General features: G+C 48.5%; 1 protein-coding gene across 1 annotated transcript in view; it reads left to right on the forward strand.

Annotated features, from left to right (window-relative positions):
- The window catches only part of MRPL11 (mitochondrial ribosomal protein L11), a 712335-nt gene that overhangs the window by 372644 nt on the left and 322349 nt on the right, over window positions 1-17342 (forward strand). The window lies entirely within an intron of this gene.

Here is a 17342-nt window from a genome sequence, read left to right on the forward strand (position 1 = left end):
CAAGGCTAATACAGTGTCCTGGTTGGCTGTAAAGTGTGCCTTACTCTCCTTATTTCTGGTGCTTTCCAGGAGTTTTAAGATCCTAGAGTTTCTCGTTGCTCAAATGGGTGTATTTTCTAATATTTATGTTTAATCTGATCACTTGATTTTTCTCGCGACAAAGTGTCACTCATAGACTCTGAAATATCACTCATAATTTCAGTAAAATTTTGAAAATGTCCCACATAGCAATCTGAAACCTTGGCAGCTATGTTTTTGTGGGGAAGAAAGAAGAGTGCTTACCGTAACAGAAACTGTGGTTGCCATGTCCTTTAAATTCGGCTATGCCGTGGAATCTCGTGAGGGGAAGACCGTTCTGAAGTGAGTTTGGTTTTAGTACTGGCTGAGCCTGAACCCTTGTCCCGTGGGGGAAGTTGGGAGGCACACAACAAGTTGAGAGACCCCTGCCACAACCAGCCCCTTGGAAAACCAGTGGGGTGAAAATGTTCTTAATGGAGGCTTGAGCCTTGTAGAGGGAGGTGAATGTTACATCAAATTTCCCCACCTCCTTGATGGAAGGGTCGCCGAGTAACCCTCCTTGTGCCACTGCACCAGCCTCTAAAGAGGTAAGATCCCCGAATTTCGGTCCCACCTTTTTCAGGAGGGAGCAGCACCTCTCGGTTTGCTTTGCCTAAAAAGATGACCCAGCCCGAAAGAACCTCTAGGGGAATGAGAGACCCTGTCAGCTTAGCTTCTTCGCTGTATCCAAAATGTTGGGGAGGGCGTTCAGCAGCTTATTTTGACTGGAATGGACAGGTCATTCCCTCCTTGAGGTCTTTGATGGTAGTTCGCCAGGAAAGTGGCCATTTTAGGATCAGACTTTGGTGTGAGGGCTACATTGTTGTCCAACAACAGTCAAGAATATTCGGACTGCAGGTGGCTACGGGTCTCTTTCTCTAGAGGGTTACGTAAACGGCCCGCAACATACTTGCCGCCTTTTTCCACCAGAACCCAATCTGACAACCTGGGTTGAACTAGGTTGTCCGGGTCCAACATGTCATCTGCAGGATCAGAGGAAGACTGCCCCTGAGGACTGTGGATCTGAGGAGGGACGCCAAGGCTGGGAAAGACCCGCATCCACATTGGAGTCCCCATGGAGTTGTCCCCTTTCGCATTGCCCATGGAAGGAGGGGGTGACAGAGGGGATGGTGGGGGAACTTCCTGGGCACTGGCGGAGTGGGGGGCGGGGAGAGGCTGGATCCGCTGGTGTAGATTGCTCCAGGAATGCCCTATTAAGCCTATCAAAGGTATCATAATTAAGGCTCCCTGTTTTCAATTTTTACAGATAAATACAGACAGAAAACAATGTGTTTTCTATCTGCATTTATTTTTAAAAGTGGATAAATACAGAAAATTGTGCTTCTTTCAAGTGACTTTCTGTGCTGTCTTTCATGGATTACAAGCCAACAGCTGAAAAGATGGACTTAATGGGAAATTTAAAAACAGGATGACATTTCTTTAAATAATGGCATATGTCAACATACGTTTATGGTATAATGGTAGTGTTTACCAGTGGATGTATTGTTGTGTAATATTTGGCAGCCTAAATAGCTAAATTACGACAGACATCAAAGTATGAGTGCGCATCTATCAGTTAAATAGATATGGAAATGCATAGTTTTACAACTTCATTTATACGTAAAACACAAAATAAATATGGATAAATACAGCTAAAACAGCCCAAAAATAAACACCGATAAATACAGACAGAAATGGCCAAGAAATAAATACCATAAAACCGGGAGCCCTAATCATAATCATCTTGCGCTTTTACGGCTCAGGGCCAGGGGGATGGAGGAACCTGGGCGTCCCAAGGGCGTGGGACCAGGACGCAGTGTCTGCCTGTGAAGGTGATCCTTCAGAGGGGTCAAAGCTTCATAAACTGCCCTGTAAATGAAGGCGTCTACGACCATATAGAAATCATTGCCCCAAGGGAGGAATGATAGCACTTCCTCCTCCACGTAAGCGCTTTCGGGGCATTGCATGCTGCCCTACTAGGGCTCCTACCTACTCATTGAAACGATATTGCACCCGCTAGCACTGTGGGCACATCAGATTCATTTGAGGCTTAAGACCCCAGAATTTTGCAGGGAACAAGGCACAAATTTATAGGAGACCCTAGCACTCTAAATAGCAGGTACTAAGCCTGGGGGCAGGGAACACCCATAGATACACGGGGTCAACACATCCCCAAGAGGATTATGCAGCCTCCACAATACAGACTCCGGAGGGTGTCCTTGTAGACTGCACAGTACAGACCCCAGGGGGCGTCAACAGCGATGCGCGAAAAGCGTTGCACCAGTGCAACAAAATGAGGAAAGAACAGACCACTGCGGGGAGGGGTATCCGTCTCCAGGCAAAAATGCGGGCAGAAAACAAAGGCTCGGGGTCCCGATGGTGGCACAGCCACAGTCTCGCTTCGGGGATTGAAAAACGAGCGCTGCAAGAGTCGCCAAGACTTTCTTCTCAATCCAGCGCTACCAGGTGGGGAGGACCACACCATGCCGCCGTTTACTGTGTGTAGGAAACAAAGAAGGGGACAGCGGCATAAGGAGCACAAGTACACACTTTTGTGGCCCAAACGCGGGAGAAACTTGTATAAAAGCCCCCCCCCCCGCCCCCTGTTGAAGGCAAAGGTTATGACAAAAGCCACTGGGAGTGAGAAGCACTTAACTGAGGCTGCGAGCAGCGAAGAAAGAGGGAGAATGGAAAGAGAAATTGGATTTCATATGGACTCCTGTGCATTTATTTGGCAAAATTGTTTATGGTGTTCTGTGTGTTTATTGGAGGAAATTGTTTATGGTGGTCAGGGTGTTCTGGGAAAGTTCGTTTTTTCCATGATTCTCATGGCTGCTGTTTAATAAAATGGTCAATAAAGAGAGCAAGCATAATCCATCGTCTCCGGTCCTGACATAGACTCCAGTGACAGTGTTGAAGCATCTAAGACCTATTTTATTTATCTTGCATCTACTTGTTTGTACTTGCACGTCTCTTCATAAGGTTTCGGTGAACCCTTTGAAGGACATATTGATTTAGCCAATGTAAAGCAATTGTGGTAGTGACTTAATGTCCTTAGTTCCGAGTTCTCAGAGCATAGAGAGGAAGATCTGGAAGATAAACTGTGTTGATGTCAAGGGCAGAATGGAAGACTAATGAGGAGGTGAAGAAGAAAAAAGAGCACAAGACAAAGCATTACAACAAGGGTGAAGAAAGTGAGAAGGAGAGAGAGAGGGAAAAGCTTTTCAAGTAAACTTGAGAGAAAACCGTGCATCCATTATCAGCAGCAACGAAGAAATATGACCAGTTTGCAGGAAAAAAACCTAAGCTAGAAGATAAATACAGAAAAAGTGGGAAATAGTGCTAACTGCACAATGGCCAGTAATCTGCATCCACAGGGTACCAATAAAAACTTTTCACACCCTCCTAGACTACTGTAGCATGGAAAGTGCCGGGGTACAAAAGTGGTAAGACATGGGTGTATGCTGCTACCCCCCAAGTAATAGCATGGCAAGGTTGCCATAGGCCCTATTGTAAGCAAGGAAAATGACTCCTTTGACTGTTGCTGGGATACTAATGTGCAGCAATTATCAGGGTTCAGTGGGCCCTGGTGCAACTGCACCCACTGCACCAGTGGTAACTATGCCCCTAAGTAACTGAGCAGGGGTGGCTGTTCCATTAGGGCGGAGGAGCATCGCCCCACTGCTTTCTCGCAGTGCGAGAAGCAGGAACATAAAATGGTAAAACTACCATTTTATGTGTCTTCTTATCGCACTGCGAGAAAGCAGAAGTGTTTGGTTGGGGTGGGCGGGTGGTCAGGTCGGGAGGAGAGGCTTGCCCAATGTTGCGGGCCCTGACTGTTTGGTCGGCCCTCTGGGGCCGACCAAACCAGTCAATCACACTCTCCCTTTTCTCCATGTAGGCTGCATGCAGCCTACGTGGAGAAAATGGCCTCCCCATAGGCGCCCGGTTGGGTGCCATCCCCACCAAGCAAAACGCTGCCATTGCAGCGTTGTGATTGGCATGGGGGGGGGGGGTGGAGTCTGCCTGCTTCCTGTTCAGCAGGAGAGTAGGAAAAAGGTACGCGGCCAGAAGCTGCGAAGGCGCGGTACTCATGAAGGTAAGTTTCTTTTTTAGGTCGAGCTTTCAAGACCTCTTGTATATACTTTAGTATATACTTATATGTGTATGTACTTTATGGGCTCTGGAAATCAGCCCCAGGACTCGTCTGCTTCCGCTTAGGGACTTTTTTTTTCTGTTCAACTGGCTCAATTTAACTGTTTTAACCCTTTCGATGCTGATGACGAGCTCAGCTTGTCATCACCCACGGGTGTCGTGTGCTGATGACGAGCTGAGCTCGTCATAGTGCCACTAAAATGGCATTTTCCAGCACTGGGGGGGAAAACGCCCAGCAGCCATGTGGTTAATAGAAAACGACAAGCAGAGGTCAGTAAAATACCAGAATTGTTTTCTGCTTATGGACTTTCTTTTTTTAATTTTTCTGGCAACTGCCTCTATTTAATATTCTTGACAGAAAACGACCAGAAGAGGTCAGCAAAATACCATAATCCATTTAGCATTCTTTAGATTCTAGTCCATAGAAATTGTCTTCCATGAGCACCTGTAGGCTAATGTGCTGCATAGCTAAATACATTTAAGGTCCCAAAGGCGAGACCATTTGCATTGCATTGCAAATGCTTGTTTATTTAACCACCCCCACGCAAACCCCCCCACACGCCTCCCCCACCCGCGAGTCATGCCGGCCGCGACTGTACCGGAGTGGTTTGTCTATTCAGAGGAGCAGCTCTTCCCGCTGATACCAGAGTCTCTCATATGCATACAGCGGCTTGGAAGGCTCATTCTTGGCATCAGCTTTCTTGACGCTGGCATGAGGGTAACGTAGCAAGGTTGTGGCAGTTCCATGCAGGTGTGATTTACTACCTGTGTTTTTAAGCCAAGCGCCATTAACATTGAAAGGTGGGTTGATCAGTTTTATTTCTTATTTTATCCCATTTCGCACTGTCGAGTTAGAGGAAAGTGCTGACTCTCTGAATGCTAAACCGCTTCCAGGAAATGTCCTACTACTTGTGCAAGCGGGTTTTCTTAAAAGAAGTTCTGTCTCACTTATAGCTTAATTTTGTTTATCTAGTGATTCTCATTCTTTTTCACGGTAGTAGGATAAAATGCCCTGTGTTTCCCGCTTCCTGCACTCATCTGCCCAAAGTGCACATTGTGGGTAGTGATAGTGCACTTTTTAGGCTGAAGTCTGCCATACAGTGCAGCTGTCTGCTTGCTGAAGACTACTTGGGGACTTTCTGAAAGCGGAGCTAAGAATGCATCCAAAAGAGACCGTCGTTATTGATTCCTTACCTTTTTTAAAAAAAGTTTTATTGACAGACAAAACAAATTGTGACACTAACACGACATTGCAAGAAAAAACATTAATCAATGAAGACTGCGAATAGAAACCATAATCATATACATTCTGATACAAGAGGACATTGGGGGGGGGTTCCACTACTTTGAAGCTTCCATTGATTACCTGAAACATTTGTGGTAGAAAGGCATGCATGTATGTCTTCTGAGATAAGTATTATGGCATTAGATCCTTGGGGGGGGAGGGGTGGTGTTTTACTACAGTCGGGCGTCAACGCCGGGGGTGAGCCTGGCCGCTACACCTCCCGGGGCTGCATGAGGAGGCAATGAGGAAGCTGTGGACTTATCAGGAGCCTGTTGCTGGTACGTGCAGTAGACACACCATATATATTTAGGTCTTGAAGTTGGGGGCTGAAGTCTGGCATAGATATCTGTTTGCAGGCTACAATAGGCTGAGCTGCGCGCCCATGTCGCTATTGTGGGTCTAGTCTTGGCCCCCAATGTACTGCTATTTTGTCTTTTAGCTAACAGCAAGCCAATTGCTACGAATCTCCACTAACAAAGTTTAATGTGGGTGAACAAGCCTAATAGGCCGAGCCGAGGAGAGGGAATGAGAGGAGCACCAATTATGTTCGCTATCATTCGAAATACCTCCACCCAGTACGGCAAGACCTGGGGGCATGTCTAGGCCATGTGAGCAAAATCTGCATCCTGTGTTCTGCATTTGGGGCAGTCGGACGATTTGGAGGGGTTAGAATTGGCCAATTGATGCTGGGTAACATATATCCTATCAATTAATTTAAAATGGAGGAGCTCGTGCCTCTGGATTTGGTTGAGACAGAAAGCCCACTCCTTATCTGTCAGTGAGTGTCCCAGATCTTCCTCCCAGCGTTGCTGGACCCCTCTGTCCCACACCTGTTTGAGCGCTATACAAGCTTTGTTTCAAAATAGTAACTAAGTGTGCTCCCTCTTTGTAATAAGCAAAGTGAGTGGGGTGAAGTCTGCAGGAGGGGACGGGAAGGAGGCGACTGCGGAGCGAAGTACATCTAATAGTCTGACGGTTATAAAGTTGTCCAATTAAGTCATCCCTGGACAAGTAGATAAGTCAGTAAGCATGCACACCTGTCCCTCAGGAAATAGGGAGCTGAGAGTATCCAGGCCCAATTTAGTGAGGGTTAGATTCCGTACCTTAGAATTAACCCCAGGCTTCGGACTGGATCCGGAGTATTTTTTTCGTTGCAGTACCCCCGCGCATCTGTAGGTTGCGTCGGTCGACTCTACGTCCGTCTTCGGCATCGTGGTCACCGGGATGACGTTGTGGTGTCTACTTAGACGCCATCCCTGAGCGCTGATGCCAGTTCTTTCTTTTTCCGCGCCAGCCAGCGCAGATCCGGAGAGATCATGCCCCTTAGTCACTTTTTGACTAACCCTTTTTTTTACTTTTGTCAATGTCTTTTTAGAGTCTTTGTCTCCTGGTGCACCTGGGATGTCCCATCGCCGGACCGGCCGCAAGGCCTGTGACTCCTGTAACAAGTTGATGTCGGTCACTGATCCGCACCTCGTGTGCCTTTGGTGCCTGAAGCGCGACCCCTATCCAAAGTCGTGCTCCGGCTGCCAGGCTATGAACCCGAAGTCTCTGCGGAAGCGGTCCTGAAAGCTTTTGGAGTCCCGCCAGTTCGCTCCTCGCCCTTAGAGGTCCCCGTCGAGAGGAAGGTTGCAAATCTGGTCGAAGGATCATCCACATTTCTGCTTCGCAATGTCTTCGCACTCCTCCGGTAGGTCAAAGCACAAGAAGTAGGCGAAGAAGCACCGTTGCTCTTCGCCTTCTCCACGTCCGCCGCGAATCGGGACCTAGAGCATTGTCGCTCCCTGGCTCCGCCTTCGGAGCCCACTTCTGGAACGACTCCACGCTTGCTCTTCTTTTCCCGGAGCCGGACTGCCCCCGGCCCAGCTTCGAGCTTTCTACGAAGTGCTTCACAGCATCTTTGGGCAGCCTGACTCCGCCAGCGCGGCTTTGGGCCTCGCGAACTCGGCTGTGGGCCCTGGAACTTCGATGCCTGCAGCTTCGGCTCCGGAGAGCCCCTGTGGCTCCAGGCCTGGATCTGGAGCGACGTCGGTCAACCTCACAGTACCTTCCTCGGCACCGATCCCAGTGACGATGCCCCCGACACCAGTGGTGCCCCAAACCAGCATCGACCCCAGTCTCGCCCCTGACTTGTACCCAGACCGGCGTCGACTGATGCCGGTACTGGAGGGTACTTTTGTACCTCTCTTCATCCCTGGCGTTCCATTTTGCCCTGAGTGGCAGCCAGAGGAGGGTGAGGAGGACTGTGAGGGGTCTGTTGCCCCTCTAGCAGACCAAGTTGAGGAGCCGGACTGGCGAGAGGAGTTGAGAGATGCCAGTGGTATGGATACCTCCCCAGACCTATGTATGCTTTCTCCCCCTACCTTGGCTACAGAGGAGGGTGCTTCCTACGCTGTGGTGTTGCGTAGGGTGGCTGAGGCCTTGAGCTTCCTACGGTGGCTGTCAGGACTAACCTCCTGACTGAGGTGCTTTAGCTGGCAGCAGCCTCTTTGGAGCCCATGCTGCCTTTTAATGAGGCTGTTGCTGACATCCTTCTGGGCACTTGGTCCAAGCCCAGCACAGGGGCTCCCTGGACAGGATGATTGCCCGACGCCACCGCCCGGCCCCCGGGCGACCCACTTTCCCTCTCCCAACCCCCTTCCGTAGAGTGCTTGGTGGTCCAAGCCTAATCCTCAAAATGCGCATTCCCCACTGCTCCACCAGATAGGGAATCCAAGAAGCTGGACTATCTTTGGAAGAAGATGTTTTCTTCCGACAGCTTAGGACTGCGGTCGGTGAACACTGCATATCTTTTGGGCCATTATACGCACACGGTGTGGGATACGGTCCCGCAAGTGCTGCCACAGTGCCCAGAGGAGGCCTTTGCCGTGAATCAGCTAAGTTCACCATCCAGTGTGGGCTGGATACTGCCGACTCGCTGAGTAGAATGGTTTCCACATCAGTAGCCCTGAGCCGCTATACCTGGCTGAGAACATTTGGCTTCTCTGGGGATGTCTAATCCATACTTTTTGACATGCCCTTTGTTGGCCGTCGCCTGTTTGGTGACAAGGCAGACAACGCGGTCGAGCACTTCAAGGGTTCTAGGGCCACAGCCAGATCCTTGGGCCTTACCAGTGCCCCTCGGGTGTTCACGAAAGAGATGGCGGTGGTCGCAGCTCATCTTTGTATATCAGGGGTTCCAGTCTTTCCCTATCTGGACGACTGGCTGTTGAAGGTGGGCTCTCTCCAGGCTGTCGTCTCTCACCTCCAGACTACGGCGACCTCCTGAATTTGCTGGGGTTCACTATCAACATGCCGAAGTCGCACCTGATTCTCTCAGAAGGTCTTTTTTATTGGAGCGGTTCTGGACACAGCACAGATTCGGGTCTATCCTCCTGCACAGCCAGGATATTCGGGCTTTGATACCGATGTTTCAGCCTCTATCCCGGATTTTGGTGAGAATGACCCTGAGGCTGCTGGGCCTCATGGCCTCCTGCATCCTGCTGATGGATCATGTCAGATGGCTTATACGGGCTCTGTAGTGGGACCTGAAGTTCCAGTGGGTGAAGCATCCGGGTAATCTTTCTGATGTCGTCCAGATATCGTTGGGGACTGCAAGTCAGTTACAGTGGTGGCTCATGAATCAGGATTGGGCCAGCGGCAAATCTCTCTCCCTTTCCCAACGAGAGTTCCGAGTAGTGACGGATGCGTCACTTCTGGGATGGGGAGGCCATATGGGAGAGGCGTAGATCAGAGGCCCCTGGTCTCCGGCGGAGTCCGGGCTCCACATCAACCTTCTGAAGTCCTGGGCGATTTGTCTTGCACTGAATGCATTCCTTCCCTCTGTCAAAGGAAGAGTAGTGCTGGTACACCACCACCATGTGGTACTGCAACAAACAGGGCAGGTAGGGTTGTGGACCCTAAGTCAAAAGGCTCTTCGCCTTTGAACGAGGCTGGAACATCAGGTCATATCCCTGGTGGTTCAACACCTGGCAGGTTCTCTGAACACCAGGGCAGACAAACTCAGCCGCCCAGCTTGCTTGAATCCATTGGCAAAGTGAGCAAGGGACTCACGTCTGAGCATATCCTGCCACACTTATGGCGGCCAAAAGCGGTACAAAAGAGGGTGGTAATGGACGGAGCATCTGAACGAATCAAACACTCACACCCAGTCCAAAGATCTGCGTTTAATCCATCACCGTTCTTTAGCCCACTCTGCCACCCCTGTTTAGACATGGCTATATGCAAATCAGTCTGACCCTGGGCCTCATGGGAACAGTCCAGCCCGAACTGCCAAGCCATGAGTTCCCTGGACCGGAAACAAGCTTCCGAGGACCGGTTTCTGGCATTCCAGCCGTCTTCAGCCCGGCTTGCTTGAATCCAGTGGCAAAGTGAGCAAGGGACTCACGTCTGAGCATACCCTGCCACACTTATGGCGGCCAAAAGCCGTACAAAAGGGGGTGGTAATGGACGGAGCATCTGAACCAATCAAACACTCACACCCAGTCAAAAGATCTGGGTTTAATCCATCACTGTTCTTCAGCCCACTCTGCCACCCCAGTTCAGACATGGCTATATGCAAATCAGTCTGACCCTGTGCCTCATGGGAACAGTCCAGCCCGAACTGCCAAGCCATGAGTTCCCTGGACCGGAAACAAGCTTCCGAGGACCGGTTTCTGGCATTCCAGCCGTCTTCAGCCCGGCTTGCTTGAATCCAGTGGCAAAGTGAGCAAGGGACTCATGTCTGAGCATACCCTGCCACACTAGACATGTCTGAACTGGGGCGACAGAGTGGCCTAAAGAACGGTGATGGATTAAACCCAGATCCTTTGACTGGGTGTGAGTGTTTGATTGGTTCAGATGCTCCGTCCATTACCACCCCCCTTTTGTACCGCTTTTGGCCGCCATAAGTGTGGCAGGGTATGCTCAGACGTATATAGTTGCCTAGAGATTAAAGCGAGATCTCTAGAGTCTAGCTATTGTGTTTTTTTTTTTAGTAATATATAATGTGCCTACCGTAGTGGATGTAGCGCTGAGTTTGGAATGGAATGCTTGTTCTTGCTTGTTCTTTACCCTCTTTGGTACAAAGGTTTGCCAGGCAAATAAGATAAAAAGCAGGGATCCCAACATGCACCCATGTTTCACTCTTGGTGAGTAAAGATCTTGCCCGATAAGTTTGAGCTGTTATTCAAATAGCCCACACTCATGCCCATGTATGAACTTTAACTGGACCAAAGCAATTCTTTAGAAATTCAGCAGTATGCAGTTTTGATGCACACCATCAAAACCCACCTCATGGCAAAAACACATGTGAAGAGAGGCGTTGCGATGAATATACAACAGCGGCTCCTCCGCTGAGGCGGAGGAGCGTCACCCCACTGCTCTCTGAGCACTGTAAACCCAAAAAATAAAATTACAATAACATAATTTTATTATCATTTTATTTTTCTGCACTGGCTCAGTTTGGTTTCTGTTTGGGTGTGAGCGGAGTGGGCTGTCGTCACATCCATCAGGGGGAGGAGTGGTGGGCACTTTCTAAATGTGAATGACGGTTTTGCCTGCCGTCTTGGGCTGGCCAAACAGTCATGCACATTTAGCATTTCTGTACCCAGCTGAATTGCACAGCCTGGGTGGAGAACATGCACAGGCTCCAACTCCCTGTGTGAGCGCCGAACTAGGAAGCTCGGACCAATCACAACGCTGCTGTCATGCTGGTGATAGCAGCATGGTGATTGGCCAGTGGAGTCTGGTAGCCTGTGTGCTTGCTACTTCATCGACAGAAGGACGGAGAAGAGGATGTGACAGGTAAGTAAAATGTTATTTTTTTCTACCCCCCCCCCCCCCCCCCCCCCTTACTATTCATTAGCAGCCATCATTGTGTAGTAATGACTCAACATTGAAAGTATGCTACGTGTTGTTATGCAGTGGTATATTGTTTAAGGAAACACTTCTCTCTGTATGGGATGGCTCTAGGGTCTGCCAACATTAAATTTTTGGTTCTTCTCCAGGTTGTGTCCACAGTTTTTCACCCATTTTTTCGCGTCTTGAGATTGTTTATTGCTTTATTTCTCTACAGAAACAATGGTTTGCCCTTGAGCAAGTTAAACCTAATGATGGTAAATTAGAAAAGAGAGGGAGCAACCAGCCGGACTAGGGAGGAATAAATAATTTCCATCGGCGGCGCGAAGCCATTGACACAATGGGTCTCTTTCTCTGATGCATGTTTACTCTTGGGCGCATGCATATGTATGCACGTCTCCGAGATGTCAGAGCCCTTCGCAAGAAACAGATTTGGCTCCAAGATTGCCCTGAACCTCCTGGTCGCGCGGCTCTCCGCGGACCTCATTTCTCTCCCCGCGAGAGCTGTCCTCGCACGTTCTCTGCAGGGAGCTCGGTCCGCCTCAAGGACGTCGGAGGTCTGTGGATGCATAAATGGTAAATTATAAATCCACAGACAGGCTCCCGGGCTACAGAGGTGCGCACCACCTGCGGCGCTGGGAGCGGAGTCATGCATCACCGCAGCCCCGCTGGGTCTGAGCCGAGACCTGGCGCACTTTCCCGCTCTCTGGAAAGGAGGCGTCATTTTTCCTGCTACAGTACACCATGTACAGTGAGGAAAGGAATGTACAATAGGATTTTAATGTCATTACTTATAACACAAAAACTCCAGATGGATTTTTACGTTGATGCAGCGGGCTACTACATTTCTGATTCACAGCAGTTTATGTGCTGTCTTAGGTCTTTTCATAAAGTGCCTACAAGCAACGCTTCACAAAGTGTCACCTTTAGACAGCTTCTACCCTTTTGTAGGCGAAACCCTATTGTAGACTATCCCAAACACTTGAAGTGGGATTAAGACCTGCCCATTGCGTACCATTGGTTGGCTTTATTGTCCCTCTCATTTGCTTGTTTCTTATTTCATGACCTGTGTTGCTCCTCTTGTGTATGTTCCTCCTCTTGAGCTTGTTCCTCCTCGTGAGCATAGCCTCTTTACCATTCTTTTGAATGGCTGACTTCTATCATTACTCAGCTCACATTTTGGGAAATACGTTTTTCTTTTTCATTAAGCTCTCCATGAGAGTGCATGTGTTTTGTTGATACTCTCTCATGTGCCGCCACTTCCCTGTTGTTTACCCTTCCCCTACCACCTCCGTTGCTACCCTACTAATTGTGAATCAACAAATGCTTAGTTTACAAGGTTTTTTTTTGTTGAGGACCCGGCAGATGCCATTGGCTACCAAGCAGCTTCACAGGCCAAATTGAGTTTTCGCCTTGGCTCCCTTGCCTCCAACTACTCCGTTTTGTTGCTTCTCTCACCCATATACTATCCACCCGTTCCTCCTTGCTCTCCCACCCTCGCGGTACATTAAGTAAATGTATTTTATTTATGTTTTTGGGAAGGCTCAGCAACTGCCATTGGCTTCTGTGCCACTCCGAATTCCAAAATGAACTTTCATGCTAAAAACCATAAATTCTTTCATATTTGCCAATCCAAGTGGCGCCAGCCATCTTGGATTGGTAAAAAGAAAAGGAAATGGTACCCACATCATTCCGTTGGCACGTGCATTTGTGATGTTGCGTGTGTTATGATGCATAGATGATCACTCATACACATGCCATTAGAATGGCATCACCACATCATAGTCCTTTTTTGCTGAAGCTCCAGAGCATCAGCAGAAAAAAATACAAATCTAGCTGGTAAACATGTCACATTGCTGCTGTGACGTAGCTTACAGGAGAAGGGCTCTTACAATTTTAGCAATATAGCTGAGAATATTTCGATCTAAAATCTTTGGGAATGTCTAGAGGATATGAAGGGCCTCACTCTAGGCAGCATTTGTCCTTACATCACAGTTCAAACGAATGTCTTAGAAAGCATTAAGGTCCACACTGCTTTGCAGTAAATTAAACTTCCATCCCCAATTTTGGCATCTAACCGTGCATCACTTTCTCTTTCTGATTTGAATTTATTGGTCAATATACAAATAAATGCCTCCTTGTAGTTCCCTGTTATCTATTTTGTACTCATTCAACACCATCGTTTAAGTTTTATGTGAGAGCATTCTGGCATTATTTCAAGTAAAGAGAACAATAACTCTCTAACCTTAGTGCTTCTTAATGGGTGGAACCCTGGCAGTTTCCTGGAATGCTATTTATCACATGATTTCCTTCTCACTCACAGTAAGCCCAGCGAAGAAGAGAGGTTGGTTTATGGAAGTAGCTGTGAAGTTTCAGGAACCTGTGATGTCTCTGAGGATAAGTCTGATGGGAGCACTGGGTAGCACTTAACATGCAATTTACCACATGGACCAGCTGTACAAAAGTATCCTTTTGAAGTTACCAGTCTAAAACTGTGGCTCCCAGCCACGTCTGTGCTTCACTCCAGACTGAATGTGTTAGAACACAACCCATCCCATAATGCGGCACAGAAGCTAAGCTCTCAACTCGCAGGAACATGCTCCTGTTTCCTATTCCTCCCTCTGCCTTTCATTCTATTTCCAACTACTTCATGGTGTCAGAAGGGGCAGAGTTAGCATAGAAAGTCTGACGCTGTAAAACTAACAATGTGACTACAATTGGTGGGACTGTAACTTTATCGCCTCTACCACCACCCTTGAAACTCGAGGCCTTTACAAAGATCAATAGCAAAATTGGTTTAACAAGATTAGTCGCTTGATTTTTGAACCAGTGGTATGTGGGGTAAAGTGATCTCAGTTGATCTTTCTATCCTGTATTTACCGGACTTAAATGTTCTGTCAGTTCTTTCCTTCCCTCTCTTCCCTCAATGTTTTATCTGGACTGTGACGAATAGGTCTAAGTTATTGAACGGTTTATCCAAACTGTGCTTCCTTGGCTTGTAGACTGTAATCTCTAGAGCTGTTGAACCTTTTCTTAGAAGCAGAAGATGGCAAAGGACTTACAGACAAAACATCCCTCCCACTTACTGCTCAAAACTACCTTACCAGGATATTGGAGGCCTTTAGCATTTGTTGCACAAAAAACTCCAACCCAAAGCTTGAATTTTGGCGACAGAGACATTGAGAAGTGTTTTTAAAGCCATGCTCACTTGATTTTCTAAATCTCGGAACATTGAACTTTGTAGAAGGCTAGAGCAGAGGAGTCCTTGTGATCCACCCTTTCTTCTTGCTGCTCAGCTCTTGAGCAAAGACATTGAATGTCGACCAGAGTAAGTTGCTCTCCCCTTTCTCCTTTCTCACTGCTTCCTCAACATATGCCAAAAGTCGCATTAAACTTATTTAACTCTGTCAGCATAGTTAATTTCTTATATTTTCCACCATTACATATGCAGCTACTGTGTTGTGGCTTCTAGCAATGTTACTCATTGTTAGACTTGGCTTCTTTCGGAGTGTTTCCCCTGACTTTTTGCTTTCTGACCTCCCGTTTTTAGGTCTCGCCTGCCAATCCGCTTGCGCATTCGAGCTGGCGAGAGATATAGGGGCTTATCCAGAGTTTAACCAAACTGGCAATTTGATACAGTGCACGTGAACACAAGTACGCGCAATCTCGCCACATGCACTTTTTTTAAGTTCTTTCATTGACTCGTCACTTTTAGTCCTCCAACCCTCTCCCTGTCCAGCTCGCGCTTCACTTTGATCACACCCCCTTGCACTTTCGTAAAGTTCTTTCATTGGCTCGTCACTTTAAGTCCTCCCACCCTCTCCCTCTCGCGCCTCACGCTGATCACCCCCCCTTGCTCTCCAGCACGCTATCATGCATCCCACAGCCACCACACTCATTCCACAGCCTCTCTCCCATTGTCTCTCCACTTAGTCCATGCTCTTTTCAGCTGACTCGTGCGCCTCGCGCTTATCAACTCCCCCTTGCTCTCCAGCACGCTATCATGCTTCCTACAGCCACCACACTCATTCCACAGCTTCTCTCCCATTGGCTCTTCACTTCACAGCCTCTCTCCCATTGGCTCTCCACTTAGTCCACGCTCTTTCCAGCTGACTCGCACGCCTCGCGCTGATCACTCCCCCCTTGCACTCCAGCACGCTATCATGCATCCCACAGCCACCACACTCATTCCATATCCTCTCTCCCATTGGCTCTCCACTTAGTCCACGCTCTTTTCAGCTGACTCGCGCGCCTCGCGCTGATCACCCCCCTTGCTCTCCAGCACGCTATCATGCATCCTACAGCCACCACACTCATTCCACATCCTCTCTCCCATTGGCTCTCCACTTAGTCCACGCTCTTTTCAGCTGACTCGCGCGCCTCGCGCTGATCACCCCCCCTTGCTCTCCAGCACACTATCATGCATCCCACAGCCGCCACACTCATTCCACAGCCTCTCTCCCATTGGCCCACCACTTAGTCCACGCTCTTTGCAGCTGACTCGCACGCCTCATGCTGATCACCCCCCCTTGCTCTCCAGCACGCTATCACGCATCCCACAGCCACCACACTCATTTTTCAGCCTCTCTTCCATTGGCTCTCCACTTAGTCCACGCTCTTTGCAGCTGACTCGCGCGCCTCGTGCTGCTCACTCCCACTTGGTCTCCAGCACGCTATCATGCATCCCACAGCCACCACACTCATTCCACAGCCTCTCTCCCATTGGCTCTCCAGGTAGCACACGCTCTTTTCAGCTGACTCGCGCGCCTCGTGCTGATCACCCCCCTTGCTCTCCAGCACGCTATCATGCATCCCACAGCCACCCACCCCCACTGCATCCATCCATTCATCCATCCATCCATCCATTCATACAACAAACACACTACATCCATCTATCCTACTACATCCATCCATCCCACTGCATCCATTCATTCATCACATTATCAGTCAGCACAAACACATTCACAGTAACAAACAGCACACTAGTGTCAATCAGCACCCCTACAAAAGTATGCGCAACAAAACAATGCTAAGTTGTGCTGTTGTGCCGCTGAGTGGTGCTGTTCTGGGGCTAAATGATGCTGTAGTGATGTTCAGTGATGGTGTTGTGTTGCTAAGTGTTCCTGTTGTGGTGCTGCATGATGCTGTGGTGATGCTAGCTGATCCTATGGTGTTAATGAGTAATGCTAGTGTGTTGATGAGTGTTTCTCTGGTGGTGGTGAGTGATACTGGATATGTTGCTGAGTAATGCTAGTGTTGCGCTGAGTGATGCTGGTGTTGCACTGGTGCTGTGGTGGGGCTAAGTACACCACCACAGTACCAGGGTACAACAGCACAGCATCAATCAGCATCACCATAGCACCACTCTGCACCACAACAGCAACACTCAGCACCAACACAGCAACACTCATCAGCACAACATTATCACTAAACAACACCACATTATCACTAAGCACCAACACACCATCACTCTGCACCATTCCAGTATCACTCAACAACAACACAACATCAATCTGAAACAGCACAAACAACACTCTGCACCAATAAAACACTACTCAGTACCACCACAGCAATACCACAACAACACTTATTGACACACCAGCATCACTCAACACAAATCCAGCATCACTAAGCACCACCACACACCAGAACAACATTACTCAGCACCACCAAATTATCACTCAATACCAACACATTAATACTATGCACCTACACAACAAAACTTTGAACAATCACAGTAAAAAACAGCACAACAGCGTCAAACAGCACCACTACAAAAAGTATGTGCAACAAAACAATGCAAAGTTGTGCTGCTGTGCTGCTGAGTAATGCTGTTATGGTGCTAAATGATGCTATAGTGGTGTTCAGTGATGCTGTTGTGGTGCTAAGTGTTCCTGTTATGGTGCTGATTGATGCTGTGGTGATGCTAGGTGATCCTATGGTGGTAGTGCGTGATGCTGGTGTGTTGATGAATGCTGCTCTGGTGGCGGTGAGTGATGCTGGATGT

This window comes from Lissotriton vulgaris, chromosome 9, assembly GCF_964263255.1.
Source record: "Lissotriton vulgaris chromosome 9, aLisVul1.2, whole genome shotgun sequence".
Taxonomy (NCBI): Eukaryota; Metazoa; Chordata; class Amphibia; order Caudata; family Salamandridae; genus Lissotriton; species Lissotriton vulgaris.